An 11,428-nucleotide genomic window follows, 5' to 3' on the forward strand; every position below is an offset into this window, starting at 1 on the left:
TCTGGAAGGGCAGTAGGCATCTCTTAACAACTCTCACCACCCATAACAAACTACAGCTCCCAGAATGCTTTTGGGGGATTTGTGGTATCATAGTGCTGAAAATGATAGGTGTGAATGTGGCCATACTCTGTCTCTGGCCCAACAAGCATATTATTATAAAGGTACCTTTTTCAACCACTTGCTTCATCTCCCTCAGTGTCAGCAACTACACAGCCACAGGTCTTCTCTAGCCTTGGTTCCGAAAAACCTTTTAACTAAAGATGCCATTTGCAAAGCACTTGCTCCACTGCTAAGGAACAAACTGCTTTGATTTGTTTTTTACTGATAATTTCATTGTTTTTGTAAACTGCTTTGAATGTGTGTTGTTTTACTGTATATTTTTTTTACAATCAAGCAGTGAAATCAAGCAATTTTTAATAAAATGTGCTGTCCTCCTAGCATCTTATTTCCACCCCCAGGCACCACTCTCCCTAATGGTATTACTTGCCCTGGTGTGAGCTGAATTTTCAAGCATTACTAGTAGTCAGGCGGAAAGGGATAACTGTTCTCCTCATGCCATTTTCCTAATTGAAATCCTCTTCCCAAGGTTCCTATTTGCCCTACAGGTTAACCCTCACCCCACCAATATGGTGGTGTCAGACCAAACTGTGGGGCTCCCCCCAGCAATGCAATGTCATGAGGAAGGGAAAGGAGAATGTTAGCCGCTTTGAGACTCCTTAAAGGGAGTGAAAGGCGGGATATCAAATCCAAACTCTTCTTCTTCTTCTTCTTCTTCTTCTTCTTCTCTTTCATGGTATTGCCAGCATTGGGTGCCAGCAACCTTGCATGCCTCTAGTCAGCAGAGGGCAGATTTGAGACTAACAGGGGTTTGTGGTTTGCCACTAAACACCTAAGCTCCGCCCCTTCCTCTGATGCAAGAGGGTCTGCAGAAGGTCTAGGTAGCAATGATGGGAAACTGCTCTTGCTGGATCTGGAATCCGCCTGGTCAGTACATAGAAGGTGGCTCAGAAAAGCAGCAATTTGAGCTGCATGCCACCCTCTCTGGAAGAGCAGTTGGCTGAGACTGAACAGCCTTTGAGACACCACCAACAAGCCAAGGACACGGAGAGATCTGAACTGGAGATTAAAGATCTTTCGTGTGAGTGGAATGGTGGCAGAAATGGAAGCTGTGAGAGACCATCCTGGCCACAGGCCAGTGTCAAGTGTCTGCAGACCTTAGAAGCCCAGTAGTTTGGCTCTGCACCAGACAAGGAGCACGGACCCCAAGGAACGTGTCCTTATTATATTGCCGTTCAGTCAACTGATATGAGGCTGTGCTGGAAAAGGTGTGCAGGAGGAGAAAGAGGCAACCTTGACCTACCTACATCAGGCACTAAGTCTCTGGAAGGAAGAATGCGCTAGGCCAGATTCCAATATATCAACTGTGCTAAGAGTGTCAGAACATCTTTCCCTGATGGATATGTTTTTTTTTTTCTGCTTATCATTAAGGAGTCAGGTAGATTGGAGATGCTTGGTGGTCATGACTAGTGTTTTGAGTACTCAGCTTCTTTTCTGGAGCGGAGCAGGGGAGGTATTCTTTCATAAAATTTATATACCCCTTGATGGTGTGTGTGTGTTTTCTTTTATAAAAAACACACACACTTCAAAGTGTTTCAAAAATAATGAAACAATGAAATTGGAGGGGGGGCGACAATTAAAAACAGCTATTCAAAACATATCAAAAAATCTTTAAGCTAGATTTAAGCCAGATTTAAGTACATGTCAGGTGCCAATTAGAGTATGATGAAGGTGTCAATAGGAAAGGAGTTCCCAAGCATGGACTAAAATATCTATTTCTGAAAAATGTGGAATGATTATTATGTGGAACTTGTAACAGTGCTGGTTCCAGGGATCAAAGTGGCTGAGTAGGGGGGGGGGAGGCATTCTGCTTTGAGGAGTTCACCTTCCAGGGGATCCTTCTCTTGCTTTTTTATGTGGGTTGCCTTGTCCTTGCAGCCCCAGCTGTAGAACTGATATTCCTGGTGGAGGTTTGCATCTGGAATCCTAGTGGAAGGTACCTGCAAGGAGGCTCTTAGAAGATGCATGTTGTTCATTCTTCTCTTCCCCCCCCCCCCAGCTCTTTGATGTTTGTGCAAATTGCAGCATGTAATGGTTCTAGGGGTTGCTTGTGCGTAAGTTGCCGCCACTCCTGGCTAGGTTACCTGGTTGAACCAGCTTTGTGGCTGTCTCAGTCGCTGGCAGAATCCATCAGTGGGCGTTTCTTGAACTTCATCCAGCAAAGAAGTTCTTTGACGCCAAGTCTCCTCCTACTCTCCCTGCACGGAAGTCTTCTGCGCAGGGAGGGTGTGGGCAGCTTACTCTCTCCGCTGGTCTCCGGCGAGGAGTCTTGGAGCCTCCTCTCCGATTCCCCCATCTGCCCCCCTTTTCCACTGGTGTTACGCTGATTTCCTTCCCTAGCAGATGGGCTGCCTCTCTCCCTACTGGGACCCTCTCCGGCATCCCTCTGGAGCCTTCCCTCCGCCTCTAGCTCCGATGGCAGTTCCCTGACATAACATTTGTGCTAAATGCTCCCTTTCCCCAGAGAGCCCACTTGTCATTCATATAGTTGCACACACTCAGTGGCAGAGCTGGTGTAGCTCACTCTGCGCTGCAGTTGTTTATATGCAGTGGGCTTCATGTTCTCCTTTGCTGTGTGATGAAAGTCCTCTGTTGATGGACCAAGTGATATATAGGATGGAAGTGAGGGGTGGGGACAAAGAAACTGCCTCGGGCTGCCCAATTTCCCTTTGTCTAGGTACATAAAACATCTATCTTGTTGTCAGAGCTTTCTGCTGGCACAGGTAGACTCCAGACTATTCTTCCAAACTTATTTTTACCATGTCTTCAACTTTCATCTCTCCCTCCATCATAGTTGCAGTGATGTAGAATTATGTCACAGTTCCATCATAACTTGCCTACATCATCAGAACTTTGAGCTACCCCAGTTCAGGGGATCTAAGTGCAATCCTAGCCTCATCCAGTTGGCATAACTCAAGGGAAAGGACTGAGCTGTAAATGTGATACTCCCATGAACTCTGATTGAACATTCTATCTCTATCCTGATGGGAGGAGGCATGGCGTGGAACAGAAGTCTTCCTGTGGAGAATAACCACTCCGTTGCTTATAGAATCATAGAACCATAGAGTTGGACCACAAGGGCCATCGAGGTCAACCCCCTGCCAAGCAGGAAACACCATCAGAGCACTCCTGACATATGGTTGTCAAGCCTCTGCTTAAAGACCTCCAAAGAAGGAGACTCCACCACACTCCTTGGCAGCAAATTCCACTGTCAAACAGCTCTTACTGTCAGGAAGTTCTTCCTAATATTTAGGTGGAATCTTCTTTCTTGTAGTTTGGATCCATTGCTCCGTGTCCGCTTCTCTGGAGCAGCAGAAAACAACGTTTCTCCCTCCTCTATATGACATCCTTTTATATATTTGAACATAGCTATCATATTACCCCTTAACCTCCTCTTCTCCAGGCTAAACATGCCCAGTTCCCTTAGCCGTTCCTCATAAGGCATCGTTTCCAGGCCTTTGACCATTTTGGTTGCCCTCCTCTGGACACGTTCCAGTTTGACAGTGTCCTTCTTGAACTGTGGTGCCCAGAAATGGACACAGTACTCTAGGTGAGGTCTGACCAGAACAGAATACAGTGGCACTATTACTTCCCTTGATCTAGATGCTATACTCCTATTGATGCAGCCCAGAATTGCATTGGCTTTTTTAGCTGCTGTGTCACACTGTTGGCTCATGTCAAGTTTGTGGTCAACCAAGACTCCTAGATCCTTTTCACATGTACTGCTCTCAAGCCAGGTGTCACCCATCTTGTATTTGTGCCTCTCATATTTTTTTTGCCCAAGTGCAATACTTTACATTTCTCCCTGTTAAAGTTCATCTTGTTTGTTTTGGCCCAGTTCTCTAATCTGTCAAGGTCATTTTGAAGTGTGATCCTGTCCTCTGGGGTGTTAGCCACCCCTCCCAGTTTGGTGTCATCTGCAAATTTGATCAGGATTCCCTTGAGTCCATCATCCAAGTCCTTGATAAAGATGTTGAATAAGACCGGGCCCAAGACAGAACCCTGTGGCACCCCACAGGGTTGCGGCAACCCAAAATAATTTGGATGGATGTGCCCCACAGTGGAGTTGTACACAATGCTAGCAAGGACAGGTTTCACCTTGGAAGGAGTTGTGGATTTGTGGTGTTGGATTGTCTTCCAGGTGTGGGTGTGTTTTTCCTGCTGTATTTCAGCAGTTTAATCATTATTTTAGAATGCCTCTGTCAGTTTTATTATTTTAACTCAGCTGCCCTGTGCACCGGGGGAGATGAGATACAGATATTTGAAACGTGGAAAAGAGGCAACCCCTCATCTTTCTAAGGTTTTTTGGGGAGAGAATAATAGCAAAGCCAGCCGAGGTCTGGAGATGCCTCACATGTACATTTTAGCTTTTTGCAATATGAGCTGAGTACATGGTGACTAACTGAAGCAGCTGGCATGCCAAGGAATTATTTGTTCCTTCTTTCGACCCCTGCAATGTGTATTTTTAAAGTGGCAATGTCAAGAATAAGATGAGGGAGACAAAGTCCCAAACCATCTAAGCAATTTGCAGTTCTGAACAAGGCCATCAGGCAACCCTGAACGACTTTTCCCCTTCTGGGAAGGCTGCGCTTGGCCATAATCAGGCAGCAGTTATGATTCAGTGCCAGATAGAAGCAGGATGGCCACATCTCCTTACTTAACAGAGGACTGTCCTCTGTGTGAAGGGTAGTCCATGTGCAGGGATAGCAGAGGTCTGAACGTGACCATCAGCACTTAGCATTTGGAGAGCACACAGGTCACCAGGTTCCCCACAGTTGTGAGAAGTACTGTATTTCTGTACAATACTTGAGATCTGGATACTTAAAAGATCATCTTAACCCCTCCACACCCAATCAACCATTGTGTTCCACTTTAGAAGGTATCCTGCAGATACTATTCTATATATAGATCCATTTCATGTGATGTCAGAATTGGGCCTTTGCTATGGCATCATCTACCCTTCCATTGCACGCCAAGACCCTTCCATTGCATGCCAAACAGGCACCTTCTCTATTGCCTTTTTGGCACCTGCTAAAAATGTTCCTTTTAAAATCTTAATCCCAGTTCACATCCATTTTGAACTGGAAATGATTTTATGTGTGCACTGTTTTTATATCTACCATATATTGTGGGAAATGGTATGTTTGTTCTCTATGTGTTCGGACGACTCTCAAGATATCATTGCCAAATTCATCACAAGGGTTCCTGAGGTGGGAGAGGCAGTCTTCGTCAATGTTTAGATGCTGGGCGCCATTTTGATTCAAGATGTTGGACCAAAACACTACTCTGGTGCGGCTTCATTTTTTTGCCTTGGTTTGGTTGCCTCTTGAGATAGAGTTACCAAACTTGGCATAAACTGAGAAAGCCCAAAATAGACAGCTTCTTATTGTTGGCCTGAGGAGTGAGATGCAGGAGAACTGCATCAGGGTCAGGGATGGCTGGAAGCTACATAGAAGGCTGAGGCAAGGTCCACAGCAGTGGGCCACTGGCTAATGTGACTGTGTAGAAACGAGGGGCCTTACATGGTTAGTTTATATACTTTTATTCCACTCTTCACTGCTAGAGACTTCCCAGGCCAGCTCACAAATCAAAAGGCTAAATAGCAATGAATTTATCAATTCACTAAATATCAAATAACAAATAACCAAATATTAAGTCCAGTACCAAGTTTTAAATCCATTTTGTTGAAACAGGATAAAAAAAGAACTAAAAAGCGGAACAAATAAAAGAGGTATTCACCTTAACCAAAAAATATAGCAGTGTCTGTGCAAGACCAGCCTCCCTGGGAAGGACATCCCAAAGATCGGGTGCCACCACTGAACAGGTGAAGTAAGCCATATCATTGTTTGGCAAACCATAATGTCAAGCCAAGAGGGACAATAGACTCCAGAGCCTATGTGAGATAAGGGATATCTCAGTTTGTATCACTGGGTTACACAGTACTGTCACTCCTGCTTTCTGCTCTGTAGGACAATCCCCTGTTTTGAATTGTACCTACCGTAATAATAGTGTAAACCATAGCTATATGGCAATGATCCTCTTTACTTTTGAAAATTCACATCCTAGCCTGGCAGTATCTCTCTCTAACCTGTGACATCACACTGTCATTTAATGGGCAGGGCAATCTTCCAAATTTAGCATAGCCATGGCAAGATAACTTAGACTTAGACAACAGCAAGCATCTATTCCTTTCATAGACTTTAATGGGCCTTCTATGTACACAGTTCAATGAGACACTCCTCAACAGGTTAGGCTAAGAGATGGTGACTGGCCCAAGGTTCATGGCTGAGTGGGGATTTGAACCCTGCTCTCCCAGGTCATAGTCCAACACTCTAACCATTACACCACACTGGTTTATATTGCGTCCTTGTGCAAATAGGAGGTGTGTGACCTGTGCTGGCATAGCCTTTCTCTCACATACCCAGCCATGTGCGAATGGTGTCATGAAAAAAAAAGTGTGAGGGGTGTGCCTGAGCCTGAAGGACATCAGGGAACAAGAAGGGGTCCATGGAAGGAGAAAAAATTGCTACTTTCCTAGCTTTCAGAGCATTGTTAGCAGATAGGGATGTAACTGTTTTGGGGACATGCAATTCAGTTATTTAGACACAGCTCAGTAAGGATGATGACCTCATCTCTCCGATAAGGTTGTTTTGACCTAATTGTAATCTGCTAATTTTATTCAAAAAGAAAAGAAATCAATCCTAACGTTCTTCCATGCCCTTTCTGTTCCTGAAATTGGAAAACAGGGCCTGTGGGACAGGAAATCTTAAAAGTCCTTCTGGATCAAGGACAACACACACATCCCCGCCCATATTTTGGATTTTGCAGCTGTTGTTTCTCATAATAACAAAGGTGCCAAAGGCTTTATAGGTCAGGCTGAAAGAAGCTGAGATTCCATCCGCTTCCCAGTCTTCTTCTAGTAAGCTGGGGAGACTGGGAAGCAATAGTTATGAGGATGGAAAGGAAGAATGTGAGAATGGAACAGAGTCCAAGAGGTTTAGCAGAGGAGGCTTGAAGGGGAAGAGAGAACCCTGTGCAAGAAAGGCTATACAGTAGGGGGTCAAGAAATTCATTTCGTGAAAAAAAAAGGAAACAGAGCAGAGCACAAACAGATAGGATGATAGTTGTGGGCCTTTCAGAGTTTTGCCCTGGAAAACGTTGTTGCTGTTGTCGTCATCAGTTGGTCTTAAGAAACAATGGAGTGCGCTTCAAGGGGTGAAGTCAAAACACTGCATTAGCAGCACCAAACTGATATCCTTGGGGCGCATGCCTGGGCAGTGTGTATGGAGGTTCTGGGCTGCCCAAAAGACAACCTCCCCCCCCCCCGGCCTCACTGATGTGGTCCTAAAGAAAGCAGAGCAATACACTTGGCACCAGCTTGGCTGCAGGAGTTGCCAGAAGGAGGCGTATAAGGTGCCACCCAACTGTCTTAGGGATTCCACTCTGGATTTGTGTGGGGTTCACTCCTTAGCCCTTTCTTCTCCCAAAGATATCCTGCAAGGTAGCAGAGGTTTAGGATCAGAGTTTTCCTTTTCCTGGATGGGCTACCTTCCCAGATTGATGAGCCATATCTGCCCCTCACTTCCCTCTACAGTACATGCAGAAACTGCCTTCTTGACTGTTGGACCCACTTATGGTCTCATTCGCTCAATCCTCTGGAGCCTGTCTTCGCATACAGGGAAAGTCCTTGGCTACCCTCGCCTGGTTTAGCCCTCCCTAACATCCCATACTCTCCGGCCCATAGATTTGTTAAATGAATGATAAATGATGAATTAGCCCAACATCCCAACTTTGAGTCCTACACTTTGCTCCTTATTTATTTTACTTCATCAGAACACCTTTCTCCCAGGCTCTGGAATGGCTTACAGTTCACACTTAAGCATTTTGAAAAGAAATGGGGGAAAGGGGGTTAAAAAAACAAGAATCACACCTCTGGTGCTCTTCCTGGTGTCTCTTGCAGACTCTCAATAAAATAAATCCCTCTCAAAGAACATCCGTCAACATAATATTAGCAGCCAGCGGAAGGACAACAGTTGCACCATTAGTGGCCCATCTCCTCTCTGCTCTTGAATGAAAATAAAACAAAAGTTGCAACGGCCAACATAAGCCAGCGCCTGTTTAGCAGGTGGCTTCCATCCCCAGTGATCATCTAATTATAGTTCGAGCACAGAGAGTACCTGTTTGTAGAGATGAATGGGAATTTGCAGTGGTGATTGAATCACGCAGAGTTGGCACATGATTAATGAGAATCAACCAGCTGACTCTGGGAGGCCCATTGAAACTTACACCGTTGAACAGCCAGTGGGGAACAGTTCTGGCTCTTTGGATCATCCACTGTTGCATTTTATATGAAACCTCTGTTGCAAAATCTGTCTAGCTGGAAGAAAAGATGCAAGCTGCTAAAGTTATGTTATTGCCCATAGAAGCCCCTCTAAAGTGGGGTTTTTAATGTGGGTGTCTTCTGTAACATGTCCTTGAGGCAATGACAGTGCAATGGTGGTGGATTTAGACTGGACTGTCCAAACATCATTCTACTTCAAAAATTGTTCAACTGCCTTCCTTCTTGGCCTAATATAGAGATATAACAATGAACAGGGTGGTGATACAATGACTGTTGGAATCGACACATGATAATATCACCAAGGCAACTATCTGTAAACAAACAATAAACATCCACAAAAATGGCAAAAGTAGTTTCTTTCTCAAATAGGTTTTATCTTAAACAATAGCAAACACAGTAAATAAAGAGTTTACTTGTAATATATCAGTGGTTCAGTGCTCATTTCTACTCTTTCCAAAATAGATTTTATCTTGAACAATTGCAAATGCAGTAATAAAGAGTCCAGTTGTGATATACCAGTGGTTCAGTGCTCGGATGCCGTTCCAGTAATTTGACATTTCATCGCTAAAGAGCTTAGTCATCGAGCATTGTAGTAAATAATATACAAGAAAAGAGGGTATGTAAATAACTTAAAGCAGGGGTATATTTGTCCCCATCCGCATGTTTCCATCAGGAGGCACATAGAAAGAGGAGAATGTCCTTCAGTTTGTTAAACCTCCTTATGGACGTTTATTGCTTGTTTACAGATAGTTGCCTTGGTGATATTATCTTGGGTCGATTGATTTAGTATAGAGATAGCAGCCCAGCTGATGACCACTAGTTACCAAAGGAACATAGAACATAAGAAAAGCTGGATTAGACTTATCTATCTAGCCCACCATCCTGTTCTCACAGTAGCCAACCAGATGCTTATGGGAAGCCCTCAAACAGATCCTGAGTGCAACAGTGCGCTCCCCCACTTACCCAGCAACTGGTAAGATTCGCCTTTATATCAATGTGGCACCATCCAGACCTCCGATTTCATCTGCCGTCTGTAAGAGCTAGGCTGGAATCCTTCAGAGTTCAAGGACAGGGGGCAGAAAGTTACTGGAATTCTGGATTAAAAACAGAATTAATAAGAAAAAAATGTAGGGTTTTCACAAAATGAAGCTTGCATTCTGATAAACGAACAAAAAAAGAAATAGAAGGAAATGATAGAATCATAGACTCTAAAGTTTTAAGGGATCCCCAGGGTCATCTAGTGCAACCCTCTGCGATGCAGGAATCTCAGCTAAAGCATCCATGACAGATGACCATCCAACCTCTGCTTAAAAACCTCCAAGGAAGGAGAGTCCACCACCTCCTGAGGGAGACTGTTCCACCGTCAAACAGCTCTTACTGTCAGAAAGTTTTTCCAAATGTTTAGTCGGAACCTCCTTTCTTGCAGCTTGAAGCCACTGGTTCGAGTCCTACCCTCCAGAGCAGGAGAAAATTATTATTATTATTATTATTATTATTATTATTATTATTATTATTATTATTATTATTATTATATTGAATTTATATACTGCTCTATATCCAGAGGTCTGAGGGCGGTTCACAGAAAACAAGCATGTTCCCTCAACCATGTGACAGCCCTTAAGATATCTGAAGACAGCTATTATTATTTTCTCTCTATAGGAGAAGAATAAATAAAATCTTGCTGCTGCTTCCCCCCCTTCCCTGCCCCAGCCATCTGCTGTGGAGAGAATGAATGCCTGACCGTAAGGAGTGTAAAAACGAGAAAGTGGCCAGCAGAACAGCTGCTGCGCATCATATCCCAGCGCTCTAGCAGAGACATCTTCTAAACAATCTGACATCTGCCTCCACTTTCTCCCACTCCTGCAATTGAAAACGAAACACCCACTAATTCTGCCAGAGAGCCACAGAGAGCACAAAAATGGAAAGAAAGAAAACAACAATCTTGCTTCTTTCTTATGTCTCATGCAGCATCCACATTCCTCCGAAGGGGCACTTCTACTGAAGGGAGACCAAAAACTGGTGTCGGAGGCCTCCATTTTTGGGGGACCTTTCAGGGCAGGGCTGGGAAACTCCCAGCTCAGAGGACTTTCAGGACTCTGTCCAGGCCATTCCTGACAGGCCACACCCTTCACTGGCCCTGCTCCTCTAGTGATTTGGGCTGGAACATGTCACTGTTACTGTGATAATACCTTTTGCTTCCATGGATGGAGAATGGAGAATGATGCGAGTCCAGTCATGCTCTATTTTGCCACACAAGCCATTGGTATGAAGCATGTGGGAGGCTGCCCTTGAGGGAATATAGCTCTCTAGTTGATATAGGTCCCCCTACCCCTAAAATATAAAGCAAGGCAAATGGCAGATGGAAGGAGCAATTTGTTATTTTCTTTATTTATTGAATTTATATACTGCCCTATACCCGGGGGTCTCAGATGAAGCCGCCCCTTCCCGTCATCCTCATGCACCCAAACTGGACTCCCCTCTCTGCACTGGGTATTTGTAAATAAATCAATAAATCAATCCCTGCATTTAATGGTGACTAATATCATATGCAGTGTGGGACGTAGGTGGCGCTGTGGTGTAAACGACTGAGTGTTGGGCTTGCCAATCGGGAGGTCAGCAGTTTGAATCCCAGTGATGGGTTGAGCTCCCGTTGTTCGGTCCCTGCTTCTGCCAACCTAGCAGTTTGAAAGCACGTCAAAGTGCAAGTAGATAAATAGGTATTGCTCCAGTGGGAAGGTAAACAGCATTTCCGTGCGCTGCTCTGGTTCGCCAGAAGCGGCTTGGTCATGCTGGCCACATGACCCAGAAAAACTGTCTGCGGACAAACGCTGGCTCCCTTGGCCTGTAAAGCAAGATGAGCGCCACAACCCCAGAGTCGTTCGCAACTGGATTTAACCGTCAGGGGTCCTTTACCTTTACCTAATATCATATGCAGTTTGACTACCGGGGAACACTGTCAGCTCATTGTTG

The 11,428-nt window shown here is 44.7% G+C and overlaps 1 long non-coding RNA gene across 1 annotated transcript; it reads left to right on the forward strand.

Annotated features, from left to right (window-relative positions):
• Window positions 1–8,707: 8,707 nt before the first annotated feature.
• On the forward strand, window positions 8,708–9,259 carry LOC308589228. The gene is made up of 3 exons (XR_014009173.1): window positions 8,708–8,730; window positions 8,762–8,827; window positions 8,921–9,259. It is a non-coding gene; the product is annotated as an uncharacterized lncRNA (long non-coding RNA).
• The last annotated feature ends 2,169 nt before the right edge of the window (window positions 9,260–11,428 follow it).

This window comes from Podarcis bocagei, assembly GCF_964188305.1.
Source record: "Podarcis bocagei genome assembly, chromosome: 6".
Classification (NCBI taxonomy): Eukaryota; Metazoa; Chordata; class Lepidosauria; order Squamata; family Lacertidae; genus Podarcis; species Podarcis bocagei.